General features: G+C 39.4%; 2 long non-coding RNA genes across 2 annotated transcripts in view; both read right to left on the reverse strand.

The window, feature by feature from the left end:
• LOC143688875 (uncharacterized) overlaps window positions 1–22,897 on the reverse strand; it is a 183,561-nt gene that overhangs the window by 97,626 nt on the left and 63,038 nt on the right. The gene's annotated exons all lie outside the window — the stretch shown is intronic.
• On the reverse strand, window positions 5,365–6,123 carry LOC143688874 (uncharacterized). Its single transcript, XR_013178345.1, has 2 exons — window positions 5,733–6,123; window positions 5,365–5,587 (listed from the first exon to the last, which is right to left on the reverse strand). It is a non-coding gene; the product is annotated as an uncharacterized LOC143688874 (long non-coding RNA).

Consider the following 22,897-nt stretch of genomic DNA (forward strand, 5'->3'; position numbering starts at 1 on the left):
AAATTTCACAGATCATCCCACAGGGGGACGTTGGGAATATTTAAAATGCAGCCTTTTCCTTCTTACTACAAACTCCTCAGCATCCACTTTAATGAGAAAATGAACCTGGCCAGGACTGAAATTCTGTCCAAATGCATTTTGTATGACCACAGCAGTTGTTAAAACACTAAAATACTTCAGTATTAGTTGGTAACTAGCCATGTTTCCAGCATGACCAACCTCTAATACCAAGCCCCTCCCTAGGAATGCCTCACTGCCCAGAACCAACTAAAGAGTTAACACCTGGCCCAGCAGGGACCCCCAGCACCCTAATCTTACATCACCAATCCATTTTGATTAGTGGTCCAGTTCAGAAGTAATGAGTATTTTGAACATCTAAACTAGAAAAATGTGCCTTTAAAAAATCATGGAGCATATGTTTACTATAGTTTTATTGGAATTTTATTTTATTCTCACCTTCAGTTACTCAACAAATATTTATTAGGCACCTGTTCAGTGGACAGCAGGCACTGTCTTGCTTCTAGGGAGCTTGCAATCTAGTGAGAAAGACAGATAACTAAATAAATCATTTCAACACTGTGCAATAAATGCCACAATAGGGCAGGCACAGCATGCAGTAAGAACCCAGAGGGAGGGCACAGGCAAGATTTACAGGAGAAGGGGATGGTAAAGCTGAAAACTTCAGGAGCAGGTCTACATTAGCCAGGTTGGCAGGGGTGGGGTCAGGTGTTGTGCTGGGAAAGATGATGCAAGCAGAATCAACAGCCTGTAGAAAAGCCTAGAAGCAAAAGAGAAGCTTTGACGAGCTACAGATAGTTTATTAAGGGTAGATAGAGGAAAGGGATAAGAAATAACACTGTGAAGTTAGGCTAAAGAAAGATTTGCTTTTCACAATCACAACTGCACTTAAAGCTGGGGATGAATTGTGGTTGGCTCTTTTCATTACTGGGTTCCTCTGAGTACGTGGTCTTAAGCTATATGCAAACTTGCCAAAGCTTTTGCTGATCATTTTGCCACCAAGACTGCTCTCTGTATCTCCTGTGATCTCACTGCACAATAAACCCAGCTTTGAACAAAAAGATGTGGAGGAAGGAGTTAAATGTCAGTTCCTGCTCCTGGGGGCACTGAGCCCTGGCCTGGTTTCCTCACAGCTGATGGCCTTGCACAGAGCCTGGCACAACAGGCACTCGGTGAATATCTGTTGAATGAATGGGAGATAAGTTATGAGGATAATTTTTGAGATGGGGTTCTTAAGTGTCTCATAAACACATGCCTGAGTGGTCTTGACAATTGTCATTGCACCCATTTAAGAGTGATACTTTCAATATACATATTTTAAAGGGAGAAGACCAACACCATGCAAATTCTCCCCATCATAAAACTGTTCTCATTCATTATTTTTCCAAGCTTGGAGTATGTGATAAATTTTGATATTTGAGAGAGAGGGACTCACAAGAGCTTTGTCACCATGTCACCTTTTCCCTCATTCATTCCTTCTTACCTCCCAAGCCTCTTTTGCCCTTTCCTCCTCATTCTTAAGTGGCTGGTGTCCTAGGAAAACCAACTCCTCCTGGTGTGCTTGGGATTTTTCCAGTTTTGACAATGAGAACCCTGTATTCCCCATTCTCTCTGTTCTTGGCAAACTGGGACAGATAGTCACCCCTCCAGTGAAACCACTTCTTTAGGCTGGGGACATTCTTAAAATATTGGGACTAAACCAGAAGTATTTCCAAGAAGTTTGTTCTCCCGTTGGAGTTGCTCTGCATTTATTCCTTCCAAAAACTAAATAAATAAATATAAAGCATGCCTGAAATAAGCCAAGGTCTGTGCTTGAAGATGCCACTCCCAAGGAATTCATCAATGTGAATAATCAAAAATTAGGGGAACTTCCCACTATTCCAAAGGGAGAATATGATCTGGCTCTAGTCCTAACTCTACCTATTCTGTTAGTTCCTACTGCGAACATGAAAAATATGAAATCTGATGTGATTAAACACCATCACAGGCTGCATGATGTAGCAAAGGCTAATTTATTTTTGATCTACTACTTATGTATAAACATCTGACTCAGAGCATCTTGCCTTATTTTCAGAGACTCGAGCAGCTAAGTTGATGAAACACCTGAATATTATGCGGCAGAACTTGGATTCATTTCTTCTCTAACTCTTTGCTCTAAACATCTGTTTTCCCTTGTGGGAGCATGAGTTCATCACTAGGACGACAGCACAGCAGTCCTATATATAAAACAGCATTGTTAACTAGGAAACTTCAACTTATATGTAGTGTTCTCCTGATTGCTATGGCTTCCATAACTACCCAGATAACCAAGTACCTCACACTAGTGGCTCTAGACAGTTCACCAAAATAACTACCTGTCATATATTTGCACCATGTTGGACAGTGCTGGCCTTGCACAGCTGATACTATGGGCTGCCTCCCAACTACCTTTTCTACATTCTTCCTTCCTGTTTAGCTACCACAATAACAAGTGCCTCGGGAGATGGTGAATCCATGCCCAGCCTAAAGGCAATCTGCCCAAGGGTAATGCCACTCCTTTGGAGGGACTGGCTTGGAAATGGATGTACAACCCAAAGACCCAGTGATGACAAATGAGATATGAGAAGTCTACTGGGGGCATCTCTCATTCTTAAAAAAGAAAAAAAGCCACTTTGGACTCTTTCAAACTCTGCCTGAAATTACTGTAGCCATTTTGCTGCCCACGTGAAGATGTAACTGACACCAAAGATGGCAGAGCAGAGGTGGAAAGAACCAGATAACAGAAGGTAAGTTTCTCACCGTGCTGTTATACTATAACACAGTACTCCTAGACACTTTCTTGAAGGACTTTCAATAACTTGTGCATCTCACCTTGGCCAATAATGAAACAAGAAGCCTGAAGAGAAAGCTAGCAGACATTGCCATGCTCACCATGTGCCTTTCCAGTTGAGAGATAAACCCTAAATGTCATCAACCTCCTTGAACCAAGGTATCTTTCCCTGGACACCTTAGATTGGACATTTTCATAGGCTTGCCTTAATTTGGACATTTTCACAGCCTTAGAACTGTAAACTTGCAAATTAATAAGTTCCCCTTTTAAAAAGCTATTCCATTTCTGTTATATCACATTCCAGCAGCTAGCAAAGTAGAACACCCCCCAAAAGAATCCCATCATATGGCCTGCAAAAGTACTTCTCACACTGTAGTGTATTAACTTGTTTATATGTCTTTTGTTTCCACTAGATGGGAAGCTCCTAGTGGGAACTCCTTTCTCCATCCCAGAGCCTAGCACATGACTTGCCCATAGAAAAGGCTCAATTAAGAAGGGGGGGAGGAAAAAGCAACAAACAAACAAATGAGTAATGTTTATTTTTAGACCAGTGCTGTCCAGTAGAATAAATACAAACCATAAATGTGAGTCACATTTGGAATTTTACATTTTCTAATAGCCACGTTTTAAAAAACTAAAAAACTGATGATATTAATTTTAATAATATATTTTATTTAGCCCAATATATCCAAAATAATATCATTTCAACATGTAATCAATATAAAAATTATTATGAGACTTTTCTTTTACTAAACCTTCAAAATCTGATGTTTACATTATCCTTTTTTAAAGTGTTAATTTGAACGTATTTCAAGTGTGCAATGGCCACATGTAGTAGCAAGCACCATGTTGAACAGCAGAGCTCTGGACTCTGCCCACTTTCTGTTTTTCCAGGGCCTTTCCTGTTTCAGAAGCCCTGCCTTCCTCTCCACAGGCCCCACCTACTTCAAGGTGTCCGGCTCCTCCCCACTGCCCACCCAGGTCAAAACCAGTCCCAACTCACACAGCCTTACAAAACCTATCCACTCCACATCCCAGATTGCCGCTCTAAAATCTCAGTTAATCTGGTGTCTTTGGATGCTAATTGGCTGAAAAGGACAACACTCCCAACTAACTACCTGAATCTTACTAGGTGTTGTGAAGAAAGACCTTCTCTTGCCACCAAAGGAGTTATACATATCCCACATTGGGAACGAAAATGTGCATAGTAAGTTTAGCCAGAGCCTCTGTGAAGGTACCTCAGCAGGTCCCAGGGCAGGCCTCATACATTAAAAAATAAATGAGGGAAAAGAAGGATTTCCTGTGCTAAAACTTTGGCAAAGAAACAACTGAAAGTTATCTCTGAACACATCAAACAACCCCCTCTGTCTGTCGCTCACCAAGCACAGCCTATATCTCCTTGGAACCTTGACTTCCTTCCAAATGTCCCGCAGGCGCTTTGTTTCCTAAGTGAGTCACTGCCTTTTGATACTAAGAGTTCTTAACATGATTCCCAAACTTTGAATCTTCCAATCCAAGAAAACTCCACGAATGGCATTGCAAATGTATGAAGCTGGAATAAAGCCTTCCCTTCTTCTTCAAAAGCTTGTTGCAAGTTGTAATTAAACAATTTCCTTCTTTCTTCCCTTCTTCCTTCCTCCTTCTTCGCAAATATTTATGAACATATGCCATGGGAAAATCCAATATTGGTGCTATGAAAAATATAAAAATGACTAAGTTCCCACGGTCAAAATATTTAGCCTGGTAGGAACCTTTGACTATAATATGACCATAAAACTGTACAACACAAAGAGTGAACCCTAATGTAAATAATGATGTCAGTTACTCATATCAGTTTGATTCATCAATTGTCACAAATGTACCACATTAATGCAAGAATGTTAATAATAGGGGAAACCGAGGGGAGTACATGGGAACTCTTAGCACTTCCTGCACTATTCTTCTGTACATCTAAAACTGTTCTAAAAAATAAAGTTCATTATCTAAAAACTCACAATATGACACAAAAAGGGGCAAATGCCACAAGACGCAGTGATAGAAAGAGCCAAAAAGACCAGTTCCTGCCAGGGAGAATCAAGCAAGACATTTGTTCTTGACCTTGAAGAATATCTAGGATTTTCAAAGATTAGAAAAAGAGTTTCCGGTTGAATTAGGAGGAAAAGCACAGAGACAAGAAAGCACAGCATAGTTATACATTTTTCTGTGGGGCAAGGCCTTCATGTGTCATCACGACAAATAAGTTTTGAAATTTGTAAGAAGAGAAAAGACAGAAGAAAAAACAACAAAAATCTAACTAACGGTAGTCATCTCTGGGTGGCAAAAACTCCCTTTGTGCTTATATGTGCTCCATATTTTCTTCAATGAGCATATATTACTTTTAATTAGGTGATCCCTTTTTTAATTCTCCCCCCCAAAAAAAGACTTTCAAATCACCTCAAAATAGTTATCACACAGAAAAATTTAAAAATAAAATAAACAAAAAAAATAAAATAAAATAGTTATCACACACAAAAAATGAGAAAGCAAATCTTGCCAGATAAGAACTATGACCAAATGAGACAAGTTTAATCATGTCTGTATTAACACGGAGGAAGAAAATGGTCAGGACAGGTTGTTGATCCATTAACTGACTCTTAGAGCAACTGGTATTTTAGCCTCTACTTGAAGGCAGAGCGGAACTTGGGTTTTTCCTTTATGTAAGCAATGTCTGCCCTCTGCTGGCGCTTCAGATTACCAAAGGCCAGAGTTTTCCTTTTCCATCTGGCAAGAAAGTGATAACAAGACAAGAAATGTAAAATCATCATTCTGACCTTTCAAAGGGCATTAGTTTCATTACTTTGACCACGATTCCAATTTCTTTAAACATACTCCTCCATCGGTGAGAAAAGCCCGTTTGCTCACTTACCCTCTTGGCCCAGTAGCACAGGCCTTCCTCCAGGTGGGATTTCAAAGCATCCGCCAAGTCAGAGGACCAGTCATTTCAGTTGGCAGGAGGGCAGGTTTGATTGAGTTTGTAGGGTGTGGGGGGGCAAGAGGTGGGCCAGTACCTGCGCCTCATTTTGAGTAGAGGAAGGGGCTTGCACAAAATGACAGATTCGGTGACACTCAATCAAATGCATCTCCTAACTCAAACTATCTGGTTGGGATTTTTTCTGAATTAGACTGAATCCACAATTTTAGGTTCTTATTTCACTTAGACCAGGGCTTCTTGACCTCGATAATTCTTTGTTGTGGAGGACTGTCCTGTGCATTGTAGGATGTTTAGCAGACGCATCCCTGGCCTCTGATGCCAGTAGCTCCCTCCTCCAATTGTGACACCAAAATTGTCTCCAGAGGTTTCCAAATGACAGGGATGTGGGAGGGGGTTAGGGCGGGTCAAAAGCACCTGAGAACCACTGCTGTAGACCCAGCTTCTTTTTTTTTTAATAGACCCAGCTTCTTTTCTTTTGAAAACCTGCATATATTTACAAACCAAAACTCAGATTGTGTGAAAACAAACACAGGGTGGCAAGGACAAAGAACAGAGAAGACTCCAAGCCACCTGTGCCAAGCCCTTTAACCTCCCGGGGCTTAGTTGTTTTTTGTTTAGTTTTGTTGTCTTAGTGTTTTTTTGTTGTGAAATGTAACATATATACAAAAAAGAAATAAATTTCCAAGTACATTTGAACAAGTAATTATAGAACAGATTTTAAAATGGAGTACTGGTTACAGCTCCACGATTTTTTTTTCTAACTGCCTCAAGACATTGGAGACCAAAAGAAATATCAATATAATGATTCAGCAGTCATATTCATTTGTTAAATCCTATCTTCTCTGTTATATTCTTCCTCTTTTTTTTTCTTTTTTGTGAAAATAACATATATACAAAAAAAGCAATAAATTTCAAAGTACATTGCAACAATTAGTTGTAGAACAGATTTCAGAGTTTGGTGTGGGTTACAATTCCACAATTTTAGGCTTTTATTTCTAGCTGTTCTAAGGTATAGGAGACTAAAAGAAATACCAATACAATGATTCAGCACTCACACTCATTTGTTAAACTCTACCTTCCCTGCATAACTTCACCATCACCTTTGATCTTTCTCCCACTCTTTAGGGGTATTTGGGTTATGCCCATTCTAAATTTTTCATGTTGGAAGGGGCTGTTGATAAAATGGGATAGCAGGATGGAAATAGTTGATGTTCTGGAAAGGCTGGCATCCCGGGGCTTAGTTTTATCAACTGTAAAAACCAATATAACTTTTGTTTCACAAGCTTGTAGTTTATTCAACAAAAACATAAGTGTCCATTGTGTTGGGCAGTGTGGTAAGGATCTTCATGAGAAAGGGACAAGTCAGAAATGGAATCCTGTAAGAGCAGAACAGGCTATACAGATGTGCTTCTATAGTAAAATGAATATGGAATGGTTGGAGGGAGCACTTTACGAAAGACTGAATACAGGTCCACAATTCCTTATCACATTTCCAAAATCCCCAAAGTCCTAAAAACCAATTTTTTTGCCATGGGTTTGGCATCAAAGTCTTTGATGGCAAAACTGACCTCACATGAACAAGGTTCATTAGAGTCTTCATTAATCCTATGGAGTGTGAATATTCTTACTTTTCTGCACAGATTTTAATGTGTTTGACATGTGCACTGTTTTACTTTTCTAAAACCCAAAATAATCTGAATTCTAAAACACACATGGCCCCCAGAGTTTTGGATAAGGGATTTTCGACCAGTATATGTAAATTAACAGGGAAATGAGCTAAACAGGAGCTAACACTGTCACTCTAGAAGTGTTTATTAATTCTCATTTGCATCTTGTATCATGCCAGGCAAACTGGGAGCTTACTATATATGATAAATGGGATAAGATGGGTGTGTTTATTTCATGTAAGACATGTCCCTTGATCAGCATAATTAGCCCCTGTCCAAAGAAACTAGTCACTATTTACATCTGTCACCCCTGAGAGAGAAGGGTTCCTGGTCACAGAGCCAGCCCACTCTCCCCCTGGAGCCCCACCATTCAAAGTAGCCCCTCTGCTGGCAGTGGCGCCTTTCTCCAGCTTCCAGGAGGCACTTCCCTTCACCCCCACCTGTTCTTATAAATAATATTTTATTGGAGCATGGCCATGCCTATTCATTCACATTTTGTCTATGGATGCTTTCACACTACAACAGCAGAACTAAGTCACTGTAACAAAAACTGTGTGCCTCACAATGCCGAAAACACTTACTATCTGGCCCTTTAAGAAAAGTTTGCTGATCCCTAGATTTAAGGATAGATGGAGGGATTGGGGCAGAGAAAGTTGTGAAAGGAGGTAAGGGAAGGAAATTGCTGACTTCAGGTTCCTAAGAAGAACAGCAAAAGGGCAGTTTATAAGTTAGGATTCAGTTCCGCTGCATATAACAGAAAATGTAATTATAGCAATTAAAACAAAATAAAGTTTTCTTTTCTCCCATATAAAAGAAATTGATAAGTCCAAGGCTGGTTGGGTGACTCCGTGGTCACCAGGGACCCAGATTCCTTTTATCTTTCTGCTCCCCACCACCCTTAGCATTGGCTTCCTTCTTCCAGGTTGTTTCATGGCCCAGTGTAGCTGCTGGAGCTCCAGTGATCACATCTGTTTCCAGATAGATGGAGAAAGTGAGGATCAAAAGGATCTATCTTCCAGCTGAGTCAATTTTCTTTAATGAAATGACCTGGAAGCCCCAGTCTACAGCTTCCATTTCCAATGCAATGCCATCCCTAGCTACAAGAGAGATGGACACAGCACCCTGCTCATTAGCCCTTCACATCTTCTCCCACAGAATCATAGAAAGGTTTGTTGTCATTAACATGCTCATACCTAGGATGTGAGAGCCTTTTAATGAGTTCCCAAACAGACATTCTGAACAATGCTCACATAAGAAATAGGAGAATCCCTTCCCCCATCTTGCCATTAACGTATTTGCTCATTTCTCAAATATTTTTAAGCCCCAACTGTGTGCCACACTGTGCTTGCCACTGGAACTTTCTCTTTTTATTTATGTGGGGGTAGATGGCTGGGCAGTCAACCTTCTTTTTAGTGTTATTCCAGAAAACAGTGGGGAGAAGAAGCCTTTTATATATCATCTCAAGCACTGAATTATATCATGACAAATATATGTGAATTTATTCTCCATTATATGAAATTCATATGTAAACATAACTAAGTAGCATAAGCCTTTGAATGAAATATTTTCCCAAATTGTATGAATTAAAGTGGCTTTGTGTTAAGAAAATTTTATGTAAAGAAATGTAAAGAAAATTTTAGATTACAAAGCACTCATCCATTTTTACTATTTACATTTCTCTCTCCCCAACTATACCATAAACTCCTTAAGAACTTCTTTATATTTTTAAATGTGAATGCTTAATAAATGAATGAATAAAAGAATGATCTTGCAATCTTTGGGTTAAGGATTCCCTGCTTTTAAAACTGAGCTCACAGATGTGGTCCCTCTCTCTAAGTCAATTCATCAAGTGAACTCACTGCCCTCCCCCACTACACGGGTCATGACTTCCAGGGGTGTAAATCTCCCTGGCAGTGTGGGACAGAAATCCCAGGATGTACCAGGACCTGGCATCATGGGACTGAGAAAGCCTTCTTGACCAAAAAGGGTAAGAGAGAAATGAGACAAAATAAAACCTCAGTGGCTGAGAGATTTCTAACGGAGTCAAAGAGGTTATCCTGGAGGTAATCTTTATGCAGTATATAGATAATCCCTTTTTAGTTTATGGTGTATTGGAGTGGCTGGAGGGAGGTACCTGAAACTGTTAAGCTGTGTTCCAGGAGCCTTGATTCTTAAAGACAATTGTATAACCATATAGCTTATACAGTGTGACCATGTGATTGTGAAAACCTTGTGTCTGATGCTCCTTTTATCCAGAGTATGGATAGATGAGTAAAAAATATAAGGATAAAAAATAAATAAATAATGGGGGGGGACAAAGAGTAAAAAAATTGGGTACAATGAAATACTCGTGGCCAATGAGAGGGAGGGGTAAGGGGTATGGGATGTATGAGTTTTTATTTTTAATTTTAGTTCTTTTTCTGGAGTAGTACAAATGTTCTAAAAATGATCATGGTGATGAATACACAACTATGTGATGATATTGTGTGCCATTGATTGCATACCATGTGTGAACTGTATGGTATGAAGATTTCTCAATAAAAATATTTTTTAAAAAAACTGAGCTTTTTCCTGTTCTCTTGAGAAAGACAGGGATGCAGATAATAGATGAGTGGAGGGCTTTATAATTTTCTAAATGCTTTTACATACATTAAAAAGCTCATTTTAAATTTAAATTAAATTAATCCAAAAAATAAACCTTGACCAGAGGAGAGCTAGAGAGAATAGTAAGTTTATCATTTATACTGAATGGAACTAGGAGAAAGTGTATCTCCTACATTCCATTTAATCCACCACAAATTAACCTTTAAAGGCAGTATTCAAAAGCGTGCATTTCAGAGTCTAGGAGAAGCATCACTACCCATTTTAAGTGAATAAATATCAAGAAGAAGGGAACCTAAACAGCATCAAAAGGAATCTAGGTTGTGGTCAATGACAGGGAGGGGTAAGGGGTATGGGATATATGACTTTTTTTTCTTTTTTCTTTTTATTTATTTTTCTGGGGTGATGCAAATGTTCTAATAATGATCACGGTGAAGAATACACACTATGTGATGACATTGTGTGCCATTGATTATACACCATGTATAGACCGCCTGTGTGTGAAGACTTCTCAATAAAAATTATTTTAAAATAAAATTTAAAACGGAATCCAAGTTAGGAGTCAGAAAAATTTTATTGAACACAAGATCTGGGAAGTGGTAGAATTCTTTCCTGAAAGAGGTATAGAATTGCCATAAAAATTGGAAAACTCTGGTTTTGAAATTATTCTGCCCAACAGAGTTTTTGTTTAGTTTTCCTGCCAAAAACAAAAACAAAAAACTACAGGGAAAATATTTGGCCACCAGTGGGTGCTCTACAAAAATCCAAAGGAGTCCCCTCAGGGAGCTACCCACCTCCTTTATATTGTAATTTTATTGAGATATATTCACACACCATACAATCCATCTAAAGTACACAATCAATGGCTCACAGTATCATCACATAGATGTACATTCATCACCATGCTCATTTTTAGAACATTTGCATTACTCCAGAAAAGAAAATAAAGAGAAAACCCCAAACATCCCATACCCCTTACCCCTCCCTCTTATTGACCACTAGTATTGCACTCCAACCAATTTTAAGACTTACAATAGAGGCAGGTTAACTAAGACAGTGTAATATTGACAGTTGTATATATCTCAGTGTAACCAAACAAAGCATCCAGAAGTAGATCCATACAAACACGGCAAACGCCTTTTTTTTTTTCAATATAATCATACAATAATTATCAAAGACTAGAGCTACTGGCTTACAGTTCAACAACTTCAGGTATTTCCTTCTGGCTATTCTAAAATACTAGACATTAAAAAGAAATATCTATATAATGAGTCAATAGTCACAGTCATTTGTTAATCCTAATTTCTCACTTACTTCTTCCCCCTCTCCTTTGATTTTTCTCTCAATCTTCAGGGATCTTTGAGCAATGACCATCTTAACATTTTCATGCTGGAAAGGAGTGTTGACCTTATGGGGAAGAGGTATGATCGCTTTTTTTTTTTTTTTTCATAGGCAGGCACCGGGTATCGAACTCAGGTCTCCAGCATGGCAGGCAAGAACTCTGCCTGCTGAGCCACCATCACACCACCTGGAAGAGGTATGAAATAGGTTGATGTTCTTGGACAGACTGGTACCTCTGGGTTTCAGGGCTTATCCGGCATAGGATCAATCTGGGGGCTTTAAGTTTCTGAAAAAATAAACTTACTAACAAAAGTTTTTATAGAGACTTAGATAGAGCTTTTCAGAGCATTCTCTAGGGTTTTCAGGAATACTGTTGTTTGGGGCTTGGCATCCTGTGGTAGTTTACAATATCTGACAAAAGCTTGCATAAGAGTAACCTCCAGAACAATCTCTCTATTCTATTTTAAATCTTTACCCACTCAAACCTTATTTTGTTCCATTTCTTTTCCTCCTTTTGGTCAAAGAAGGCATTCTAAATCCCACCATGGCAGGGCCAGGTTTATCCCTGGAAGTCATGTCCCACATTGCCAGGGAAACTTTCACTCCTGAGAGTCATGTCCCAGGTACGGTGGGTAGGTAGTGAATTTATTTGCAGAGTGGGCTTAAAGAGATTGGACACATCTGAGCAACAAAAGAAGTTCTCTGGGCATAATTGCCTGCAGAAATGTTTCATAAGGGCAAGCCTCAAGATCAAGGGCTTTAAGAGTACATCGACTGTTGAATGGAAGAGCAAACTGTGGTGTATATATACAATGGAATATTGAGTGGCTACAAGAAGGAATGAAGTTGTGGTATGCATCTAGGTGAACGAAACTTGAGAACAATATGCTGAATGAAAAAAGCCAGAAACTAAAAGACAAATATTATAATGCCTCACTAATATGGACTAACTATATATAATGTGCAAATTCTGAGAATTGAATTCCAGAGCATAGATTATCAGGGGAAGGCTTATTGTAAAGGTTCCTAGATTGTAAGCTCTTATAGCAGTCACATCTATTCCTGAGTTATAACTGTTATTTCTAAATTCTGAGATACTGAGCTATTTGTATATAACCTGGTTGCTCCCTGGAACTTCAGATATGTGTGACACCTAAGACTCAGAGCTAGAGTTTCCAGCTATGAAAGTCAGCGTTGCCGTATACAGTAACTTTTTAAAAAGCTTAAAAAGAGATCAGACTTCAATTAGAGATACAAATGAAGCTGATCTAGTTACGACTAAGATAAATCAGACTAAAGGGTAAGGATGATAGTGACTATTTTAAAACTTCAACTTCTGTGTGAGACCAAAGGAAGAGATGTTTATTTGGTGCAAAATTTATATTTTCTGTAAAACACTATCTAATTTAACTTGTATGGTCAGTTTATTTGAACACTATAAGTACATGGAACCTTGTATAAGGAGTGAAATTTTATTGGTTTGTACAGGTTAGTGTGATGCCCTGATATGTCCCAGAGTAATCTGGACAGAAGATTAAAAAGTATGTGCAAAGTACCCTTGAGGTACAGGGAAAATGTGGAAATATCAAACTTCCCCACCTGGGGAAGACCTGATAGTCTCACAAGCATTGGGAACAACTAATTTTATAGACCAAGCCTTCAATCTCGGGGCTTGCCCTTATGAAACTTATTCCTGCAAAGGAGAAGCTAAACCTACCTATAATTATGCTTACAAATTACCCCCAGAGACCCCCTTTTGCTGTTCAAATGTGGCCTCTCTCTCTTAGTCAACTCTGCCAGTAAACATACTGCCATCTCCCCTATATGGGACGTGACTCCCAGGGATGTAAATCTCTCCAGCAATGTGGGACCTGACCTCCAGGAATGAGCCAGGCCCTGGCATCAAGAAATTGAGAAAGATTTCTTGACCAAAAGAGAGAAGAGAAATGAAACAAAATAAAGTTTCAGTGGTTGAGAGATTGCAGATAGAGTTTGAGAGGTCGTTCTGGAGGTTATTCCTTTGCAGTATATAGATATCCCTTTTAAGTTTTTGGTGTATTGGAGTAGCTAGAGGAAAATACCTGAAACCACTGAACTGTAATCCGGTAGCCTTGATTCTTGAAGATGATTGTGTAACTATATAGTTTTTATGGTGTGACCATGTGTATAAGCTAGGGTTCTCTAGATAAACAGAACCAGCTGGAGATATCTGTAGATGTAAAATTTGTAAACGTGTCTCACATTACCATGGGAATGTAGAATCCAAGGTCGTAGGGCAGGTCGCAAGCTGGTAACCCCACTGAAGGTCCTCAGTGAACTCTCAGGTGAGGCTGGCTCGGCAACCATGGGAATGCAAGGGTCCAAAACCCATAGGGTAGGCTGTGAAGCTGGCAACTCCAATGAAGGGTCTGGACAAACTCCACAAAAGAGGCTCACTGGCTGAAGCAGGAAGAATGACTATCTCTTCTGAATCCTCTTTAAAAGCCTTTCGGTGGTTAGATTAAGCATCACTCACAGCAGAAGACACTCCCCTTAGCTGATTACAAATGCAATCAGCTGTGGATGCAGCCAATGTATTCGTGATCTAAGTCCATGAAATGTCCTCATAGCAACAGACAGGCCAGCACATGCCCAACCAAACAACCAGGCACCACCATCTGGCCAAGTTGACACATGAACCTGACCATGATACCATGTAATTATGAAAACTTTGTGAGTGACACTCCTTTTATCCAGTGTATGGACAGCAAGTAAGAAAATAAAAGCAAAAAATAAATAAATAATAGGGGGATAGGGAATATGGGGAATTCTGTGCATTCTTTTTTACTTTTATTTTTATTTTTATTCTTATTGTTTTTGGAGTAATGAAAATGTTCAAAAATCGATTGTGATGATTAATTCACAACTACATGATGACACTGTGAACCAGTGATTGTATACTTTGGATGATTGTATAGTATGTGATTATAACTCAATAAAATTGCATTTAAAAAAAAAAGATCGAGGGCTTGGCTTATTAAATTGGGAGTCCCTAATGCCTGAGAGAATACCAGGAATTCTCCAGGTAGGGAAGTTTAATAGTTCCACATTTTTTTCCCCAGTCCCTCAAGGAACTTTGCAAATACTTTTTTATTTTTTACCCAAAATACTCTGGAATGTATCCAGGTATTACCTTTACCTGTACAGAATAATAATATCTCATTCCCTATTCTAGGTTCCATGTAATTAGGTTGTTTAAATAAACTAACCAGACAGGTTAATTAGATAGTGTGCTACAAAAATAAATAAATTTTTGATCAAATTAATGTCTCTTCCTTTGATCTCACACAGAAGTTGAAGTTTTAAAATACAGACAATAGCATCCTTTACCCTGTATTCTGATTTACTTTAGACCTAACCAGATTCTTTACATTCACATCTCCAATTGAAGTCAGATCTTTTTTTCAGCTTCTTTAGCCATAATGCTAGGGAGCTCCTTTTTAAACACTCTTTACTGATGGCCTACCCTGGACCATCTCAAAGTTCTCATGTTTGTTTTCCCAACCAATCCTCCATAAACTGTGCTCTGTGGGAAAGCACTGCATCTTCTGCTGTAGACATGATTTCAGGACATGATTTCTGAGGGTCAGAGAGTCAGATGGGATTCACAATGCCTCAGATTGGAGCATGGCATTTGTTACACCTGGCCCTGAGCACTAGTGGGGCTTGTCCTATTCTTGCATTTGCTCATGAACGTAGAAATGTACCTGCAGTTAATTTCTATTTTTCACTCTTCTTAAGAACACTGATGGTGAATAAATCAGACCAATACAAGAACATGTGAGGCTGTTAAATTTAGTTTAGCAATTAATAATTAAGATTAAAAGAACTGCTTATCATTTAAGAGCATCAGGATTCATACATTTAATTACCATCTGGATTTCTTACAAATTATTTTATTTGTTTAATCCTTGTTTATTTTAATTCAAAAGCCCTCAAATGTCGCTAATTTGGCATGACAGATATTCAGCTAATCTCCTTAGTAGAAAATAAAACAAAATATGAAGGAACTCTGCACTTTAATTACCCTAGCAGTGGGGTGGGGGGGGGAAATCAGCCAGGGCTTGAGGAAACCTGCCTTCCAATCTGCATTAGCCAGTGATTACCTATGGACTGCAGGAAGGTCACTCTGTGTCCTTCAACCCCAGTTTCTCCCTTCGTAAAATGAGAAAGGGCTGAGCAGGAGCAGTTTTGCTGGAGTTGTTTTTAGTAAATGAACCCTTTCTCTATAATGAAAGGGAAATATTCTACCAAAGGTCCAAGCTCTAATGAGACAGCAGACATGTTCCACGTTGTTTGCTTAAGTACAAGAGCTAGGTCTCCTTTCCGTACTCCGCCCCTCTCCAGGTCTCCAGGATCACGTCCTCCACCACGGACATAGGACTCATAAAGATGGGACAGAGGTGAAAGAGCAGATGGTCCACACAGAGTAACAGGCATGGAGCCTGTCAGGACAGTGCTCAGTAATATGTTTCAGAAGCCAAATAGTGGATTAAGTAAGGAGTTTACATTCTCCTGTAACAAGGAAACTAAATAGCAAGTGGCTTAACTATTAGCCAGCTCTAATGTGGCTTCTCAAGCACACAGTCCCAAGATGGCTGGAGTAGCTATGGGTGTCATGTCTTCATTTCAGGCAGGAAAAGGGAGGAAAGGAGATGGCAAAAGGCCCACACCATGGGAGCCTGTACATTTTTATTAGGGAAACGATAACTTCTCTAGAAGCCTCATCCAGTGAAATAGGAAGCCTTCCATTTTCCATCTCATTGGCCAGAACTATCCCCATGGCCACCCTACCTTGAAGGAAGCCTGGGAAATGGAGTGTTTTGTGAGCACTTTGCCACCCAGAACCACACTGAAGATATTATACAAAGGGAGTGTATATGCTACAGAAATATGAAAAGTATTAGGACAGAGAAGGCTGTCCTCCATGCTAGTCATAAGGTGACATGCAGATGGGTATCTAAGAAGGAGTCCTCAGCTGACAGCAAGAAAATATCTACTAACAAAGCTCTTCCTTGTAGGGGATGCAGCGCACCTACCAATGGAGACTTGCCTTTCTTCGACACCCATTGCAGATGAGCCATTTGTCAGTGGCTTATGTGCCAGTGGAGCCTGGACTCCAGTCTCTAAGTCTGGTCCTTCACTCAGACCCAAGTTACCACCTCCCTGTTCACTTCCCTTCCATTTTTCCTTCTCCCTAGCTCTGTGAATCCTTGCTAGGGCAGAGGCTTAGCCCTTCCTCATCCTCAAATATCTTATCTACTCAGAGGAATCCTGCCCTTTCTGAAGCTTAGGATCTTGAAATTTAGAGCCTAAGAATGTCTTCCTCTCTTTGTGCCTCTGCTTTCTCCAGACTTCTTTCTCCTAAGGCAATGAATACAGAATGTTGAGCTCACTGAATGGGTAAATGGCCAAGAGGTATAAGGAAGTACCAGAAGCAAAAACAATTTAAATTTTAAAATATCATCCCTCTGCTCTTCATATGAAATATTACCCAAAATCCCAATATGTAAAACAGATAAAATCAGAGGCAATATGTTGGGAACTCCTTTGCGTTCCCTTTCAACTTGAAAGTTCTATGATTCAGTGTTAAGGTGAAGATACTTAGTCTATTTCCTAAAACTTGAGAATAGGCATATATAATAAGTGTGAAAGATAAAAGTTTATTAATGTGGGCGTGTTCCCAACCTTTCCTTGGCTCTACTTCATTCCTTGATCTGCTTCAGGTTTCTCAGCTTCTCCACCCTCCAAGCAGGGTTTTGAGAAGGAAACTTTAGGGAAAGATAAGAATCAAGAAGCCCCAGGGAACATTTGTAGAGAGAATGTTTAAGGGCCATGGCTGTGGAGAAAACATTTATCCTCTCCCCTCCGGAAATTCCAGTGAAAACTCGAGTACTGTCCAGATTAACAACACAAGCCATGGAACCAAATAGCTTCATTTTGAATCCCAATTCTGTTACTTATTAACAGTGACATACTTAACCTTTCTGGACCTCAGTTTCCCCACCTGTAGTATGAGGATAATAGTCATACACAACTCATACACAACTTATAGGAGTTGTTTTTAAAAGGGTCAAATGAGTTAATCCACATAAAGCTTTTAGAATGGTGCCAGTCATCAATGAATGCTACCTACTGTTCTTATCTTTTTGGTCTCATGGATCTTCCTCTCAAATCATTCCAAGATTAAGCTGCATAAGCTTAGCTTTTTAAACTTCATGACAATGTTTACCTATTCCACAATTTTTTTTAAATGCAACTTTTAAACAATTATAAAAACATTGGGCAGGCCATGGTGGCTCAGTAAGCAGCGTTCTAGCCTGACATGCTAGAGACCCGGGTTCAATTCCTGGTGTCTGCCCATGCAAAAAAAAAAAACCATTACATCCAAGAAAAGCTCCCTTGTGGCTGGGATACTCTTAGCTCCTGGCTCTGCCCTTTCCCCTCAATCCCAACATCTTTTCTAAGTTATTCATAAGCCTTGCCTCCATTTTTCTGTGGGAAATCTTTTTTTTTTTTATTTTTATTGAGAAATAGCCACACATGTATAGTCCAACCATATTATATAATCAGTGGCTCATAATATCATCACATAGTTGTATATTCTTCACCATGATCATTTTTAGAACATCTGCATCACTACAGAAAAAGAAATAAAAAGAACTCAGGCATTCCATATCCCTTACCTCTCCCTCTCATTGACCCACAGTATTTAATCTACCCAATTTTTACCCTTTATCTCCCCCTATTATTTATTTATTTATTTTCTTTTTTTTTTTTACTCATCTGTCCATACCCTGGATAAAAGGAACATCAGACACAAATTTTCACAATCACACAGTCACATTGTAAAAGCTATATCATTGTACAATTGTTTTCAAGAGTCAAGGCTACTGGAACACAGCTCAACGGTTTCAGGTATTTCCCTCTAGCTACTCCAGTGCACCACAAACTAAAAAGGGATATCTATGCAATACAATGCGTAAGAATAACTTCCAGGATAACCTCCTGATTCTGTTTGAAATCTCTCAGCCACTGAGACTTCATTTTGCTTCATTTCCCTCTTCCCCTTTTTTTGGTCAAGAAAGCTTTCTCATTCTCATGATGCTAGGGATGGGCTCATCCCCAGGAGTCAGGTCCCATGTTGCCAGGGAGATTTACACCCTGGGGAGTCATGTCCCACGTAAGAAGGAGGGCAGTGAGTTCACCTGCCAAGTTGGCTTAGAGAGAGAGGCCTCTGTGGGAAATCTTGCCTGTTAGTTTCTTTGGATGTTTGGTAGAAAAGAAACAGACTTTGAGACCAAGACTATGAGTTACCAAAAAGTCAAGAATTCCCCAGGAGAGTGAAGTCTCTCAAAGGGTATAACCTCCTGGGGATTCTCAAAGAGGAGAACAATAACACCTTTATTAAGAGCCTAGACTGGTGAAAACCAAGTCCCCCAACTCAAAACTAATAAATAAAATAACTATAACACAGTGGATAATATTTTTCTTGGAATACAGAAAGTGCTTCATAAATATTGAATGAGTAAACAAATTCTCTCCTCCCCCAATGCAGAGAAATCACTTCTGCAAAAAATAAAACCAAGTTGATCCAAATCAAAGACATCGTTCAAGGCTATTAAAGATGTTTCCCTTATTTGGGAAAGATTATGACATACATACTTGGTTCCAAGTCACTGCTAATAACTTGCTAATGGATTTCTTAATTATATGGGAAAGACTATGAATGACCTATTTTTTAAGTGTTCAAAAGTGGAGACATAGATTAAAAACTCACTGCATTCCTCTGTGCTTCTCTTCCGTGGCTGTGTGGGGTATTTATGGTTTCTATTTGTGGAGTGATAACGTAAAACTGAGTGCACCAAGGGGAGAGAGGGTGAGGAGGGTGGAGAAATGGTGAGAAAGCAGTCATGTGACAGAGTTCCCACAAATGTTGAGGATATGGGAAGAAAAAACAAACCAAGAGAGTCAAGTCACTTCAGTCCTTCTGACCATGCATCTATCTCCCAGAGCACGTATTTGTGGCTTCCTCTCCTCCCTGGGCTTGCAAAGGACTATTTACAGGTGTGCCTTGTTTTAAGAAAGCCTAATGTGTAGACCACTGGTTCACAAACTTGCTGTATATCAGGACCACCTGGAGCACCGATAAAGCACATAGATCCCCACACTCATTCCAATGGGATAGGCCTAGGCCTCTGTCTTTTCAATAAGTTCCCCAAATTATTCTGATCCACACCCAAGTTTGAAAAACACTGGTATAGACCGTCTAGACCTGAACCAAATTCCAAACAGAAAATGGTTTTATCCGCTTGTGAGACAATTCACCATAGGGTCCTTATAAGGTACAAATAACATATGTGATGCTCCCTTCATTCCCATTCATTTTTAATTTTCATTTTTTTTTCATGTATTTTTAACTGTTTACTATGTAATCAGGCTAAGGTGCAAGAGGGTTGGGAAACCCTGCCTCTTTCCTCAAACAACTAAAGGTTTCTTGAACAGTGTTTAGTCAGTAAGCATTTATTTGCTGCCTACCATTGCCAGGCACTGTGCCAGCACTGGAGATATAAAGACACGTGAGTCAAAGGGGCAGGGGTGGTTCAGTGGTAGAATGCTCACCGTTCATGCAGAAGGCCTGGGTTTGATTCCCAGACCATGCACCTAAAAAAAAAAAAAAAAAATACAAGACACAGCCCTACCCTGAAGATGTCTTTGGTGAGGATTCAGTGAATTGGATCAGCATGGTGATATGCATAACATATTGCAGTCCTACTTTGTGCCAGGCTCTGAACGATGTTCTTTACAAGACCCCTATGAGATAGGAATAGTTTCTTACCTCATTTTATATTTGAAGAAACAGAGACACATAAAGGTTTAAATGCCTACCCACTCCAACAATGGATGAATGGATAAACTGTGGTCTAGATGCCTGAAGGAATACTACTCAGTCATGAAAAGGAAAGAAGTCTTGATACATGCTACAAGATGGATGAACCTTTATCACATCCCTGTACAGCCATGAGGTGTGCACAAGAGGTGATGGGAGTCAATGGAGAGGCACTGTCCAAACTCAGCTGGGACAGAATTCCAACATGGGAGGATTGCGGAACAATACTAAACAGCATCTCACCAGTGCAGAGGGGACTGTGCAACCCATAGAGAGACTGTTTCGGAGAGGGAGGAGCCCAGGAGGCAGCTCCAGGGGTCAGGACGTGTTCAGGGGCAGACATGAATAAACTGTGGAAGGAACTCCCAGACAAGAGGAGCAGAAATGCCATTATCACATTACTCGGGAGCAGAGGAGGAAAGAGCATCAGACAGTGATTACAAGGGATTAAAACTCTCTGGAAGTATGGATCTGATTAGAGCAAGGATTCTCAACCTGGGGTCACAGACCTGACCTTTGCCTGGCCTGGGGCACTGTGTAGGTGGCCTGTGTACTGTTCACAATATCTTGTATGTAGGCTCACACATTCACTTTTTCCTGGGAAAATAGTTCATGGTATACAAAGGGCTATATTAACCAAAAAAAGATTTTTGCATTTCCTGTTAGGAGGGTGGCAACCAGGAGTGAATATTCCTTGACAGAAACAAAAGGGGCCATACTAAAGTGGACAGAGGCATGCAATGCTGTTTGGTGATAAAGTCTATTGTGCTGGAGCTGACTCACAAGGACCATGTTGTTAAATTTTCATGACATTTGCAATCTAGTTGTTAAGCACAGCCACTGTTAAAAATTAAATTACAAAAATACAGTTAAATAAGTCATATTAAAAACAAAGGTGATTTGTTTTTATCACTTCCTAATTATTTTATTATTTTACTATTATCTATGCTCTTTGTTCATTTGCATCTGTTGTTTCTGTTTGGTAGGAGTATTGTATGATGTGCTTCTGAGCATCTTTTCCCAGTTTCATATTCAGTGATGTCATATTGGTAGCCTGAAATCAGACATAATGGGACTATTGATACTGTGGAAATCAGCCAACACTACGAATCAGAGTTTTTTTTTAGTTTTCCGAAGAGATGTAGTTAAACATTTACCAGCACACCACTGGGTAAGGCAGATGGTGGCCAGTCTTAAGAATGACGCAATAAAGTATTGGCAAGCTTCCTGAAATGGGTCAGTAGTTACAGGTAATGCATTTACTGATTCATTCAAGGCACTCTCCTAAGCAACAGAGATACAGCAATAAGCAAATAAAAACGCACAAAATTTCTTGCCTTCTTGGGGCTTAGATTTTAGTAGGGAAAGATATTTAAAATATATAAAAAGGAAATACACAAGTAAGATAAATGGTGACAAATACTATGGAGGAAAAAATAACATGAAGAAGGGGGAGAAGATGTTCCAGGCAAGGAATGGGAGAAGTTTCAGGCAATTTTGTTTATTTTGAGGTAAAATTTACATAATATAAAATTAACTAATTTAAAGTGTAAAATTCAATGACAATTAGTACATTCACAACGTTGTGTTACCATCACTTTTATCTAGTTTCAAAATCTAGTTTCAAATCATTTCCATCACCTCCAATGGAAATCCCATTTCCCTTAAGCAGTCACTCTTCATTCCTCTCTTCTCCCAACCTCTGGCTATCCCTAGTCAACTTTCTATCTCTATGGACTTATCAGTTCTGGATATTTCATGTAAATATAATCATACAATATTTTGTATGGTTTGTGTCTGGCTCTTTCACTAAGCATAATGTTTTGTTTTGGCATGGGCAGGCACCAGGAATCGAATCCGGGTCTCCGGCATGACAGGCAAGAACTCTGCCTGCTGAGCCACCGTGGCCTGCCCTGCATAATGTTTTTAATGCTCAGCCATGTTGTGGGAGATATTAGAACTTCATTCCTTTTCATGGCTGAATAGTTTTCCACTGTGTGGTTAGACCACCTTTTGTTTATCCATTCATCTATTGATGGACATTTAGGTTGTCTCAACCTTCTGGCAATTGTAAATTGTTCTGTCATGACATAAGTGTACAAGTATCTGAGTCTCTATTTTTAATCTTTTGGAGCATATACTTAGGAGTAGTATTGCTGGATCATATGGTAACTTTACACTTAGCTTTTTTAGTCACCTCCAAACTATTTTCCATGACAATTATACCATTTTACATTTCCACCAGAAATATACAAGTGTTCCAATTTCTTTTTATGGAATAAAAGACTTTCCATTTTTTTTATTAGAAAGTGTTCAGAATTTAAAGTAGGATAATAAGAAGTCCTCGCTAAGGTATCATTTGAGTAAAGACCTTAAGGATATTAGGAAGCAAACCATATGGATATCTGGGGGAAAGAGCATTCCAGAGGAGGGCAAAGGGCATTCCATTGTCCTTAAGGCAATGTCCTAAGGCAGGAGCATTGCCTGGGGTGTTTGAGGAATAGCAGGGATGCCAGTAGTGGAAATGAAATGAGTGAGGGGTCCTACTAGATGAGGTCAGG

Source organism: Tamandua tetradactyla, chromosome 6 (assembly GCF_023851605.1).
Source record: "Tamandua tetradactyla isolate mTamTet1 chromosome 6, mTamTet1.pri, whole genome shotgun sequence".
Lineage (NCBI taxonomy): Eukaryota > Metazoa > Chordata > Mammalia > Pilosa > Myrmecophagidae > Tamandua > Tamandua tetradactyla.